The sequence below is a fragment of the Delphinapterus leucas genome, chromosome 7, assembly GCF_059928025.1.
Source record: "Delphinapterus leucas isolate spDelLeu-1000000601 "Yukka" chromosome 7, BTC_Dleu_Yukka2, whole genome shotgun sequence".
NCBI lineage: Eukaryota > Metazoa > Chordata > Mammalia > Artiodactyla > Monodontidae > Delphinapterus > Delphinapterus leucas.
Genome location: NC_143135.1, coordinates 73,945,250 through 73,958,663, shown reverse-complemented (window position 1 = coordinate 73,958,663; position 13,414 = coordinate 73,945,250).

Here is a 13,414-nt window from a genome sequence, read left to right as displayed (position 1 = left end):
TAGTTTTCCTTAACAGTAGAGAGAAGATCAGGGAAGCAATGTTGGTCAGGAGTGTTTTAAGATGAGACCCCTGAGTGGGGTAATTTTATGGAGTGCTAAATCAGCATCAGATGGATAGAGATATGGAAGGGCAATTTTGAACATGCCCAGGGAAGAGAGGATGGTCATCAATAGATGACAAACATTAAGGATCTAGAAGAGCAACTGGTTTCTTCTCTAGATTTTTGGAACTCAGAAATTTGAGATACTTTGATGAAATTGTGGAGGAACAGAAGCTTAGATAAGAAATAATTGAATATAAATGACTAAAGGAATATGACATATATTGTATCCTAATGTAATAAAACTAAAATTATACACTATTAAAACTATACATCATTACAAATTTATGTTATTATTAAAATTATTAAAATCAGACATTATTATTATACATGAAATAATTTTAAAAGATATTGACTACTTCCAAGAATGGAAAAGTAAATATGTGTCCCAGCATCTCATAATACCATCTCACAAATTTGTAGAAATTTGTAACTGCAATTTGTAGAAAAAGTCAAAGCGTTAAATATCTGGTAAGGGTGGATATTTGTTCTAATAGAACTGAAAAATATTATATCTTGCATTCAAGGAAATATCAGACTTATGCTGACAGTTATTTGGTCAGGTTGATCATGAGTGCTGGGTGAAAAACAGATTGTATCTTCTTGGTGGGAAGTTAGAAAGAGACAGGAGCATTGTTAAGAAGAACAATATCGGAGCTCAGATCAAAAATGGAGATAATAAGATTAGAAATAAGAGAATATTAAAATCGACAGGAAATGCAATTCTTTCAGATTGAGTCTTCTCTCTCTCTCTCTCTCTCTCTCTCTCTCTTTTTTTAACAGAATAAGTTTGACACCAGAAAGGATATATATTACAAGGAGATAAAACGTGGACTTGAGCTCTGCATCCTCTGATTTCTATACAGTGTTTAATTCATTGACCCAAGCAGTTTAGAAGAGTAACCTTATTGGGAATTTTACTCTCATCAACCCTAATACCACAGGATTCTGAGACTAGAAACTAGACTAAGACTGTGAGAGAGTGGAAGATTATTTCCAACAGCACCAGAAGGGTCTCTAACAAAACAATGGAAAAGTAAGAATAATTTCTATGACTATGAGTTATTCTCTGGTGGTTTTAACCTGGAAGGGGCTTCAGTAAGTCAGGTCTAAATTCATAATAACAGGCACAAGCTTGAGAATTTGTGTGAAGATATAGAAGTTGACTTTTAGGAATTTTAAATTAAAAACAAACACAGTATTTGTCAATCATTAGAAATTACTCATAAGGTGACATTACTTTGTAAAATTCATCAAAGTCTAGATAATGGATCAAATTTGCAGACTTAAATTGGTTTCTCACAGTTGTTCAGACTAGAAAATGTGAAACCATATTAAGACAATTTTCCAAAGAATTGTATATAAAGCTATAGTTCCACTTATTACTTTTCATGATAGATAAAAGTATAAGACTTATGCAAGGTATATTTATAATTAGCACACAATTTCACTTTGTTATCTAAGTAGACTATCAGCTCTAATATTCTCAATGCTGCTTGATAAGCCTGGAGTCAGTTCACTAGGTGGGTATTAGCTGATTCAAAAGCCCACCTGTAGAGTTCTTTTTTTTTTTTTTCCTTAATAATAATGGAAATAACACTCCTGCCAAGAACAATTATAAACTCTGGACAAAATAATTAAATAAATTGGAGGATATTTACCCTTGAAAGAAAGAAGCATCAATGATTGAGATCCACATTTACACAAATATCCCTTAGAATACTCCCCAGTTCTTGGGGTGGCATTCTGAATAGAGCTAAAAAAAAATCCTCATTTTTTATTTGAGGAGTCAGTGAATAGAGTTCAGGGTTTTACAATCAAGTAATAATAAAAGGGAAAATCCCAGAAAGTAAGGAGCCAAAAAAAAAGGCGAGAGAGAGCTTTAAAATTCTGTATGATAATAACAGCACAAAGGAGGGGGTGGAAACAGGGATACATTGAAGCAGATTTTTTGGTAATTATTTTTACTGAAATTATGTATTTAGAGTTCTTTACGTTATAATTTTAATTTCCCAGGCAAATAGTTACAAAATAATTGAAAAATATAATAAAAGAAAAGAATTTAAATGGTACAATAGAGAGTATCTATTGAAAATAGAAGGAGGCTGTAATGGAGTAAAAGAAGCACAAATTAATAAGACATACATAAAACAAATAGAAAAATGGTAGATGTAAGTCCTACCTATTCAGTAATTATATCAAACATAAATTAATTGAACACCCCAGTCAAAAAGCAGAAATAGAATAGAATTAAAAAAATTTGATCCAACTATATGTACTGTAAAAGACACACACTTCAGACTCAGAGACACAAATAAGATTGATGTAAAGGATGGAAAAGATTAATACCAATCTTTTACAAAGTGTTCAAAAAATGGATAAAGAAGAAAACGCTTCCCAAGATATGCTATGGGTACTTTATTACTCTGATATCATAACGAGATAAGACAATCATAAAAAATACTAAAAAATATTATCAATATTTAATATAAATGCAAAAGTTCAGCAACATGGAAACAGATTATACATTATGACTCAATGGGACTTACTCCAGGAATGCAAAATGTGATTAACATATGAAAATCAATGTGATGTATAAAGGATACAAAACATATGCCTCAATATGTGCCCCAAAACACTTAACAAATTCAACATTCATTCATGATAAGAAGGAAACTCTCAATAGATTAGATATAAAAGGAATGTATCTCAACATATTAAAGACCATATATGATAAGCTCACAGTTAACATCATACTCAAAAGTAAAAAGCTAAAATATTTTTCTATACAATCTGGAATAAGACAAGAATGCCCACTCTCACCACTTCTATTTAACATAGTACTGAAAGTCTAGCAAGAGCAATTAAGCAAGAAAAAAGAAGTAAAAGATGTCCAAATTGGAAAGAAATAAGTAAAAAGTCTCCCTGCTCACAGATAACATGATAGTACATGTAAAAAACCTAAAGATTTTATCAAAAAAAAAAGGAACTAATTAACAAACTCTTCAAACTGGCAGGGTAAAGAAATCAATGCACAAAAATCAGTTGTGTTTCTGTACAGTAACAATGAACCATCCAACAAAAGAAATAAAGAAAACAATCTCATTTACAATATCATCAAAAGGATAAAATATGTTAATCAAGAAATAAAATTAATCAAACAGCTGAAAGACTTGTGTACTGAAAACTACAAAACATTCATGAGAGAAATTGAATATAACACAAATAAATGAGAAGATTCCCTGTGTTTATGGATTAGAAGAATTAATATTGTCAACATGATCATATATCCAAAGTGACCTATAGTTTCAGCACAAACCCTTTCAAAACTACAATGGCATTTTTCACAGAAATAGATTAAAACACTCCTAAAATTTGTGTGGAACCACAAAAGACCCCCAACTAGTTAACACAATCTTGAGAAAGAAAAACAAAGCTAGAGGCATAACACTTCCTAATTTCAAATTATAGTTACCAAATTATATAACAAACTTACATAATCCAATAGCTAAATAAATAAATAACCTGATTTAAAAATAGGCAAAAAACATGAGGAGATATTTTTCCAAAGAAGAAAAGAGCCAAAGTTATGAAGGTCCTCAACATCATTACTCATCAGGGAAGTGCAAATCAAAACCAGAAGATATCACTTCACCTGTTAGGCTGGCTAGTATCAAAAAGTACAAAGATAATAAGAATTGGTAAGGAGAAAAGAAAACCCTTATCCACTGTGGATGAGAATGAAATTGATACAGCTATTATGCAAAACAGTATGGTAGTTCCTCAAAAAATTAAACATAAAGCTACCATATGATCCAGCAATCCCACTTCTGGGTATACATACAAAGGAAAAAAAAATCACTACCTTAAAGAGATAGCTGCACTGTCATATTTATTGTAGCATTATTCACAATAGCCTAGATATAGAAACAACCTAAGTGTCCATCAACCAATGAATGGATAAAAAATATAGAATATAAAGATATATACATACATATTCAATATTTTATATACATTTTATACATACATACATATATATATATATAAGATATATAATTCAGTCTTAAAAAAGAAGGCAATGTCATTGACACCATGGATGAACTTTGAGAACATTATGCTAAGGGAAATAAGCCAGACAGAAGAAAGAGAAATACTGCATTATCTCACTTATATTTGAAATCGAAAAAAGTTGAACTCATGGAAATAGAGAGTAGAAAAAGTGGTTACCAGAGGCTGGAAGTAGGAGAAATGGGGAGATGTTGTTCAAAGGTAAAAATTTTCAGTTATAAGATTAGTTCTGGAGACCTACTGTACAACATGGTGACTCTAGTTAATAATACTGTATGTATTCATGAAATTTGTAAGAGAGTAGATCTTTAGTGTTCTCATCATACACACATATACAAAAAGATAGCTGTGAGGTGATGGATATGTTATTTAACTTAACTGTAGTAACTATTTCACAATGTATGTATATATCAAATCATTACTGTATATTGTATAGTTTAAAAATATATATATTTTTTGTCAATGATCATGTCAAAACCACATGATCATCTCAATTGGTACAGAATAGGCATTTGATAAAATTCAACACTTTCAGGGTTAAAAAAAAAACAAACAACTTAAGAAACTAGGAATAGAAGTGAACTTCGATTAGTTGATAAAAGGCATCTACAAAATTCCACTGCTAGCATCATATGTAATAGTGAAAGACTACAAGCTTTCCCCCTAAGGTCAGGGACAAAACAAAGGTACCTCCTCTCACCACTTTTTTTTAACATTGTACTGGAAAATATAAATGGGGTAATTTAGCAAGAAAAAGAAAAAAAGGTAAACAGAATGAAAAGGATCAAGAATATCTGCCTCTACTTAGAGATAATATGGTCTTGTATATAAAAAACCTAAGGAACACGTACACACACACAAACACACATATACACACGAATTATTAAAATTAATAAATGAGTTCAGCAAGGTCACAGAATTCAAAATCAATAAAAGGCATTGCATTATATTTCTATTACTAACAATGAATAGTCAAAAATAAATTAAGAAAGCAATGACATTTATAATAATGTTAAAAAGTATAAACTATTTCATAATAACTTTAATCAGAGAAGTTCAAGTATATACCCAAAAAGAAGAAACTACCATTGACGTTGGTAGAAGACGTTGAAGAAGACCTAAATAAATGATAAGGTATTCTGTTTTCATTAACTGAAAGACAATATTCTTAATATGACAATACTACTAAAATTCATACAGATTTAATGCATTCCCTATAAAATTTTGCAGAGATTGACAAGCTGATAATTAAATAAAATGGTAATGAAGAATAGCCACAACAATCTTGAAAAAGAAGAACAAATTTGGAGGACTTATAATTCTCATTTTTTAAACTTACTACAAAGCTATAGTAATGAAGATATTGTGATACTAGAACAAGGACAGACATACAGATGAATAGAATAGAATTGAGAGTCCAGAAATAAAACCTTACCTTTATGATCAATTGATTTTTGACAAGTATCCAAAGCCAATTCAATGGAGAAAATGTAGAGTCTTTTCAACTAATGATGAGACAAATTGATGTCTACATGGAAAAGAGTGCAGTAAAACCCTTGCCTCCCATCATATACAAAGATTAACTTAAAATGTATCATAGACCTAGATGCAAGAGCCAAAACTGTAACAATTGTAGAAGAAAACATAAAAGTAAATTTTTGTGACCCTGAATTATTGCAGTGGTTCTAGATACGGTCAGAAAACCACAAGAGCTGAAAGAAAAGATATTTTGGACTTCCTTAAAATTAAAATGTTTTTGAAAGTTAAAATCAATGGAAGAAAGAAGGCAGTGAGATATCACATTAACTGTGGTGAAGAAAAATTGTCTACAACTCTTTGCAAATAAAAACATAACTTAAAAGAGCAATCGATAGTTATTTTATTGACTTTATATACACTCAACTTATTCTAATTAGCTCTTTTCCCGAATCTGCCACTCCCAATTTCCCTTTTGTATGTCACCGTGTACAATCCATATTGTTAAACTCAACCTCTCCTTACTTTTTATCTTGCTTGACTTCTCAGCATAATTCAACTTTGACCCTCCCTGCTTACTTATTGAAACAATTTTGCTGTGGAATTCAATAATGCACACTCTTTAGTTTTTAACTGTATCACAGGACACTCTGGTGGTCCTGCCTTTATAGACACACCTCCTTACATACCTCTCTAAGTACTTAAGGGGCAAGGCTCAATCCTAGATTCTTACTTTACAACTAGAGGGCAGATTAGTTTCCCTCTTTGTAAAATCTTCACTGCACATTTCTGGCTAGTTTCTTACACTTCGTCAAACGTCAACATTGACCTGGCCCAGAGAAGACTGCCAGGACCCATCTCTAGCAAGAAGGTCATTTCATGACGATTTATAACATTTTCTTGAATGTTCATAATTTGAGGCTAAGCCTAATAGATAAAATCTACTGAGGTTTTTGACCTTGAGATTAGTAAACCCATTCAAATCTTGGCAGTATGTCAGAATATGTACACTGAGCGAGGGTATTAAGAACAAGTTTACTCACATTTGGGATTAAAAATAAAGTGTTTATGAATATATATATTTTGATATCCATATGTATTATGGTTACTATTCACTAGAAATTAACAAATTGCATCAATTATATCTGTTTTCATAACTGAAAAAGTGTGTGTTAAGTATGTAGAAGTATGGTAAAATATATACTGATTTATATTTTTGTGTTCAAACCTATTTTTTCCTAAATGGATATTCTAAAAGCCTTGATAAAATTGAATTAAAAAAACAATATGAACAAATTGTTTCTTATTATTTTTATTATTTCACTTAATGTTGTACAGTGCTTCCATTTTAAAATCACACATTGCAAATTGATATCCTGGTTATTGGTTGCTGCCAAGTCTTTCCATATCAAATTTTTACATGCATTAATTGCATTTAGCATTCAACTCCAAACATAATATGTAAATTCAGACTATGATTTGTCGACTAATAAGCACACAAAACGAATACTAAGTTATTAAATTTTCAATGACCAATATTCTTAATTGTAACTAATTGCTCCTTTTCACTCAGATGTTTATGTTTTGATGTTACACATACAGGGGATTTTTATACAGGTTGTATTTATTTTATGAAGCTTGGCAAAGAAAAAAATTATATTCAACATGCAACATGCTCAATATGCTTAATAAATAATATCACCAAATATGCCTGGATTTATTTGAAACACCACATTATCTGAGGATAAAATGAACCTTATAAATCCTACAGAATCTTAAAAAGAATAGACAAAAGGCAGCATTATTCCCTAATGTAGAAACAATCACTAATTACAATATATATTGTGTTCTATATCGTAATTTTTTAAAACCCTCTTCTCTTAATAGTATGCTCAATTTTACTATCATGTTTGTGCCTGATGAATAAAATGTAATCTGTGCTATTTTGTTTTATTTCAAGTAATAGCAACTCAACTTTCTAATACCTTAATTAGTACTACCTTCATTTGAATAAATGAGTTTGAATTTAAAAATTAGTGTTCTCAATGATTTAATTGGCCAATATATATTATTACATTATGGTTTGATATTTACAACCAATAACCTTAATAAATTATGTAAGTAGGTATAAGAAAAGTCATTCAATTTTAGTCCAATAATTTAATTTTCTAATACTATAATCAAGACCAAGAGAAGTTGTGTAACCTGCCCAGGTCACAAATCTGGTTATTCACTGAAATGAATTCAGTATCCAAGATCTTAACCACACTTTTGGTTATCCTTCAGTTTTGTCATTCTTCTGTGTGTCTGCCATACAACTAATCTGTTAGTTTAAAGAGTTCTTCAAAATATGCCAACATACACCACTCTCTCAAAAGTACTATTTAATTGTTGTTACTGGTATTACCATTTTAAATATGGCACATCTTTTGGCTTTAGGGATAATAAAGTCAAGTCTGAGGAGATCTGTAGTACAGAATTTTAGAAAATTTTATTCATTCCTAAGGCCATGTGGCAATAGATGGTAGGTTAGGTACATACTTCACCAAATTTAAGGTAGTGCATTTTGAGCTCTGTACATGCAATAAACTACTTATTCCATTGTAAATTTTACAATCCATTTTTATTTGTAGCTCTCTCTTAACCTACTACAATCTTATAGCCAGCAATATGTCTGGATACCACACATGTTTGTCTTTCTCTTGTTCATCATCAATAGGTCAAGCAAATAACCCAAGTCTGTTATCCTGTATATTAACTAGTTAAAAGTTCAAAGGTTTTAATACAAAGCTAGGGCAGTTAATCTCAGCATAGCATTATTTAGTAGATAAAGAAATCAAAACAACAGAATTGCCTAATCTTGAAGACGATGGGAAATCCCCATGAAAACCAACCTTAACACTTTCAACATAGTGACCTACAAGGCACGTATGATGTGATAGCTGCTCATCTGTCCATCCTTACTTTGAATCACACTCCAGCTTTCTTACCCAGCTCCATCCATAAAATCCCTTTCTAGCTCCTGAGAAGCATGAAATCTTAGAAAATTTTATTTTCATCTTTCTTTTCTCTGCCTTTCACATGGATAAATCCTGTTTATGTTTTGGATGTCAGCTTAAATAGCACTTCCACAGAAAGTCTTTAACCTAAATTAAAACTTCTTGTCATAATATTTCATATCAGCTTGCACATTTACTGAATTATTGAAATGCATGCACATATATCATTTTTATTAATATATTCATTATTTAATATTTATTTTTCAAATAGACTGTAAGTACCAAGATGGCAGGTAATGGATTTTTTTCTTTATCATCTATATGCAGATTTTGCATTTAGCAAGTAGCATGTATCTAATTTTTGCTGTTCTAGGACATGAATTATGGTTAAACCCAGTAATGAAATCCATTGCTTATTTCTGTTACTTCCCTCCATAATACACAAAATTTCTTCCTATGCTTTGGTATAGTCTATTAGTTAGTAAAGCTATGTTATAATATGTCTTGTTTCTGAATATGTGCCCCATGTCATATCAGTGTCCTCTGAAATGAGCTACTTCACACTTAGATATCAATTATATATAAATCAATTAACAGTCAGATAATTCTCATTTGTATCTCATGACCTATATTTAATTTTACATTATACTTAAATAAAAAGTAGTGTTTGAATACGTTAATGTCTGAGTACTTTCTGTTATGGGAAGATACCCCCCTCTTGATTCCTAGGAAGATTAAGTTTATTTGATTGACACCATTGCAACCATATGCAATTGAGGAGTTGATAAAACTAGACATTAGACAGATGCCCAGAAATAAGATAACATGCCAAAGTCTTCTGGAAATGTTTAATTCACATAGATTATCTCTTAAAAATGGGAAATTAGGGGCTTCCCTGGTGGCACAGTGGCTGGCAGTCCTCCTGCCGATGCAGGGGACGCGGGTTCGTGCCCCAGTCTGGGAGGATCCCACGTGCCGCGGAGTGGCTGGGCCCGTGGGCCATGGCCGCTGGGCCTGCGCGTCCAGAGCCTGTGCTCCGCAGTGGGAGAGGCCACAACAGTGAGAGGCCCGCGTACCGCAAAAAAAAAAAAAAAAAAAAAAGGGAAATTAGGTAGTATAATAATATCCTAGAAATAGCAAGCATGATATTTCACTTTAATTGAATATAGGTTCATTATTTAAAATAGCTAATTGTATTGCATGATGTGGGAAAAAAAGCAAGTTGCTTACACACGCTTTACAAAATGCAGTTTCTTCTATCCTTTTATTAAGTGAGACAAAACTTCCAGATGTCACTCCTTTAAAATATATTATTCAGAAAATTAGAACAGTTCTTTAATATTTTTCAAAATCATGAAAGAAGGAAAGAGCCACTTGTCATCTTCATCAGAAAGCAGTCTTGATTGAGGGTGAGGGAATATAATTAGCAATTTTATTCTTCAATATTTCCTTCCTCTTTAAAAAAAAGATTGCCTTGGGCTTCCCTGGTGGCGCAGTGGTTGAGAGTCCGCCTGCCGATGCAGGGGACACGGGTTAGTGCCCGGTCCGGGAGGATCCCACGTGCCGCGGAGCGGCTGGACCCGTGAGCCGTGGCCGCTGGGCCTGCACGTCCGGAGCCTGTGCTCCACAACGGGAGAGGCCACAACAGTGAGAGGCCTACGTACCGCAAAAATAAAAATAAAAAATATTAAAAAAAGATTGCCTTTAATTTTGCAATATGTATGATTTTTAGTAAAGACACCCTCAATCATGGGTGGATGGTTTTTTGAATTTCTTTAAGTACTAGCAATGTCTGTATTAGGGTGCACAGCATGAAATAAGAGAATTCAATGGTATAGATGAACTTATTTGCAAAGCAGAAATAGAGACACAGACATAGAGAACAAATGTATGGATAACAAGGGGAGTGGGGGAGTGGAAGGAACTGGGAGATTGGGATTGACATATATACACTACTATGTATAAAATAGATAACTAATGAGAGCTGATTGTATAGCACAGGGAACTCCACTCAGTGCTCTGTGATGACCTAAATGGGAAGGAAATCCAAAAAAGAGGGGGTACATGTATACATAGGTGATCCACTTTGCTGTACAGCAGAAACTGACACAACATTGTAAAGCAAATATACTCCAAAGAAAAAAAAAATGTCAACATTATTACCCACCAAAAGTCATGGAGCACTGTTTATGGATTTATGGGAAATATCTATCAAGGAAAAGTTGTCCAGGAGAAAAAAATTGGGCAGGAGTATTGAGAGAAACTATCAAAATAATATGTAAATAAGTTTTGCTGACCTGAAACAAATAGACTGTCAGATACTTCTCCAGCAAAGATGGATTTATTAGAGATCAGCAGAAACTAGCAGTTAGGAGTCTGCAACCAAGGTGAGCCACCTGTAAATCCCTGCTCAGCAAGGGAAGGAGAAAGCTTTTATAGAGGAAAAGGAAGTGGGGAACCCTATAGTAAACCAAGAGTCTATGGCTGTTCTCTGGCTGAGTCCTTACAGGAAAGAAAAGGAGTCTTCGTGTTGTTGGTCTCTGCTATAAATGCAGGGAATAAGAGCACCCCCTTCTGTTCTCTCAACTTCTTTTAATTAAAATTTCTGTTTATTAAGTTGTACAGTTTAAACAGAAGAGCAGAAGTTATAATAAAAACAGGGCACAAAGTCTTATTTATCCTTGCTGTTGTAGCCTCTTTCATTTCCAATTATCTCTCTCTTCCCTGGTATATTTACTTGATAATGGAAAGCTGTGATGTTAGATCCCTCTTTCTTGAGACATGGAATAACAATGTATAGGTCTTATTAGTTTAAGACTGCCACAATAAATCTCCCTGGGGAGAAGATACTATGTGCAATTCAGAAAGTTAGCAGAATGTGAAATCACTTCTTATTACTCTTCTAGTTCATCCTGGTTCAATTAGCATTGGATATCATATTTGGGAATTATCTTCCTGGTATGTTTATAATGGCAAATGAGCTATATGCTAAGCATTTTCTATAATGTGCATATAAAGCTATTTATTATGTGATGCACAACAATTGTGTTGGTATAATAGTGAAAAAGGAATGACCTGTATTTGTTTATTTTACAATCACAGTTTCATTTTTTTGCTGTGTCATCAGTTTATCAGTACCAGAAAAAAAAGTAAGAATACAAATTATTTGTATTGAAAATTCAGGTATGATTCATAATATTAGACAAATTTATTAGGCTTAAATAAGAAAAACAGATTAAAATTATCCATTTTCAGATTATTTTTGCTGTACAGAGAATTTATTAATAAAAGAAAGGAAAATAATTGGAGACTGTTCTTGCAACTGATTTCTTTTTGTTGTTGTTATTGAAGTATAATTGATGTACAATGTTGTGTTAGTTTCAGGTGTATAGCAGTGATTCAGTTATATATATATATATATATATATATATATATACTTTTTCAGATTCTTTTCCCTTATAGGTTATTATAAAATATTTAGTATAGTTCCCTGTGCTATACAGTAGTTCCTTGTTGGTTATGTATTTTATTATATGTATAGTAGTGTGCATATGTTAAACCCAAACTCCTAAGTTATTCCTCCCTTCCTTTCCCCTTTGGTAACCATAAGTTTGCTGTCTATGTCTGTGGGTCTATTTCTGTTTTGTAAATAAGTTCATTTGTGTTTTTTTTTTTTTGGATTCCACATAAAATCAATATCATATGATATTTGTCTTTCTCTGTCTGGCTTACTTCACTTAGTATGATAATCTCTAGATCCATCCATGTTGTTGCAAATTACATTCTTTAATTCTTTTTTTATGGCTAATAGTCCATTGTATATATGTATATAACACTTCTTTATCCATTCATTTGTCGATAGACATTTAGGTTGCTTCCATGTTTTGGCTATTTTAAATAGTGTTGTTATGAATACTGGGGTGCATGTATCTTGTCGAATTAGAGGTTTCTCTGGATATATGCCTAGGAGTGGAATAGTGGGATCGCTGGACCATATGGTAACTATATTTTTGTTTTTTTTAAGGAACCTCCATACTGTTTTCCATAGTGCTATACCAATTTACATTCCCATCAACAGTGTAAGAGGGTTCCTTTTTCTCCACACCCTCTATGGCATTTATTATTTGGAGACTTTTTGATGATGGCCATTCTGACTTGTATGAGGTGATACCTCATTGTAGTATTTATTTGCATTTCTCTAATTAGTGATGTTGAGCATTCTTCCATGTGCTTGTTGGCCATCTATATGTCTTCTTTGGAGAAATGTCTATTTAGATCTTCTGCCCATTTCTTGATTAGGTTTTTTTTTTGTTTGATATTGAGCTGTATGAGCTGTTTGTATGTTTTGGAAATTAATCCTTTGTGGCTCACACAATTTGCAAATATTTTCTCCCATTCTGTAAATTGTCTTTTCATTTTGTTTATGGTTTCCTTTGCTGTACAGAAGCTTTTAAGTTTAATTAGGTCCCATTTGTTTATTTTTGTTTTTATTTCCATTACTGTAGGAGACAGATCCAAAAAGATATTGCTGCCATTTATGTCGGAGTGTTCTGCCTATGTTATCTTCTAGGAGCTTTATGTTATCCAGTTTTATATTTAGGTCCCAGAAATAAACACACACACCTACAGTCAATTCATCTATGACAAAGGAGACAAGAATATGCAATGAAGAAAAGACAACCTCTTCAATAAGTGGTGCTGGGAATACTGGACAGCTACATGTAAAAGAATAAATTTAGAACATTCTCTAACATCATATACAAAAATAAA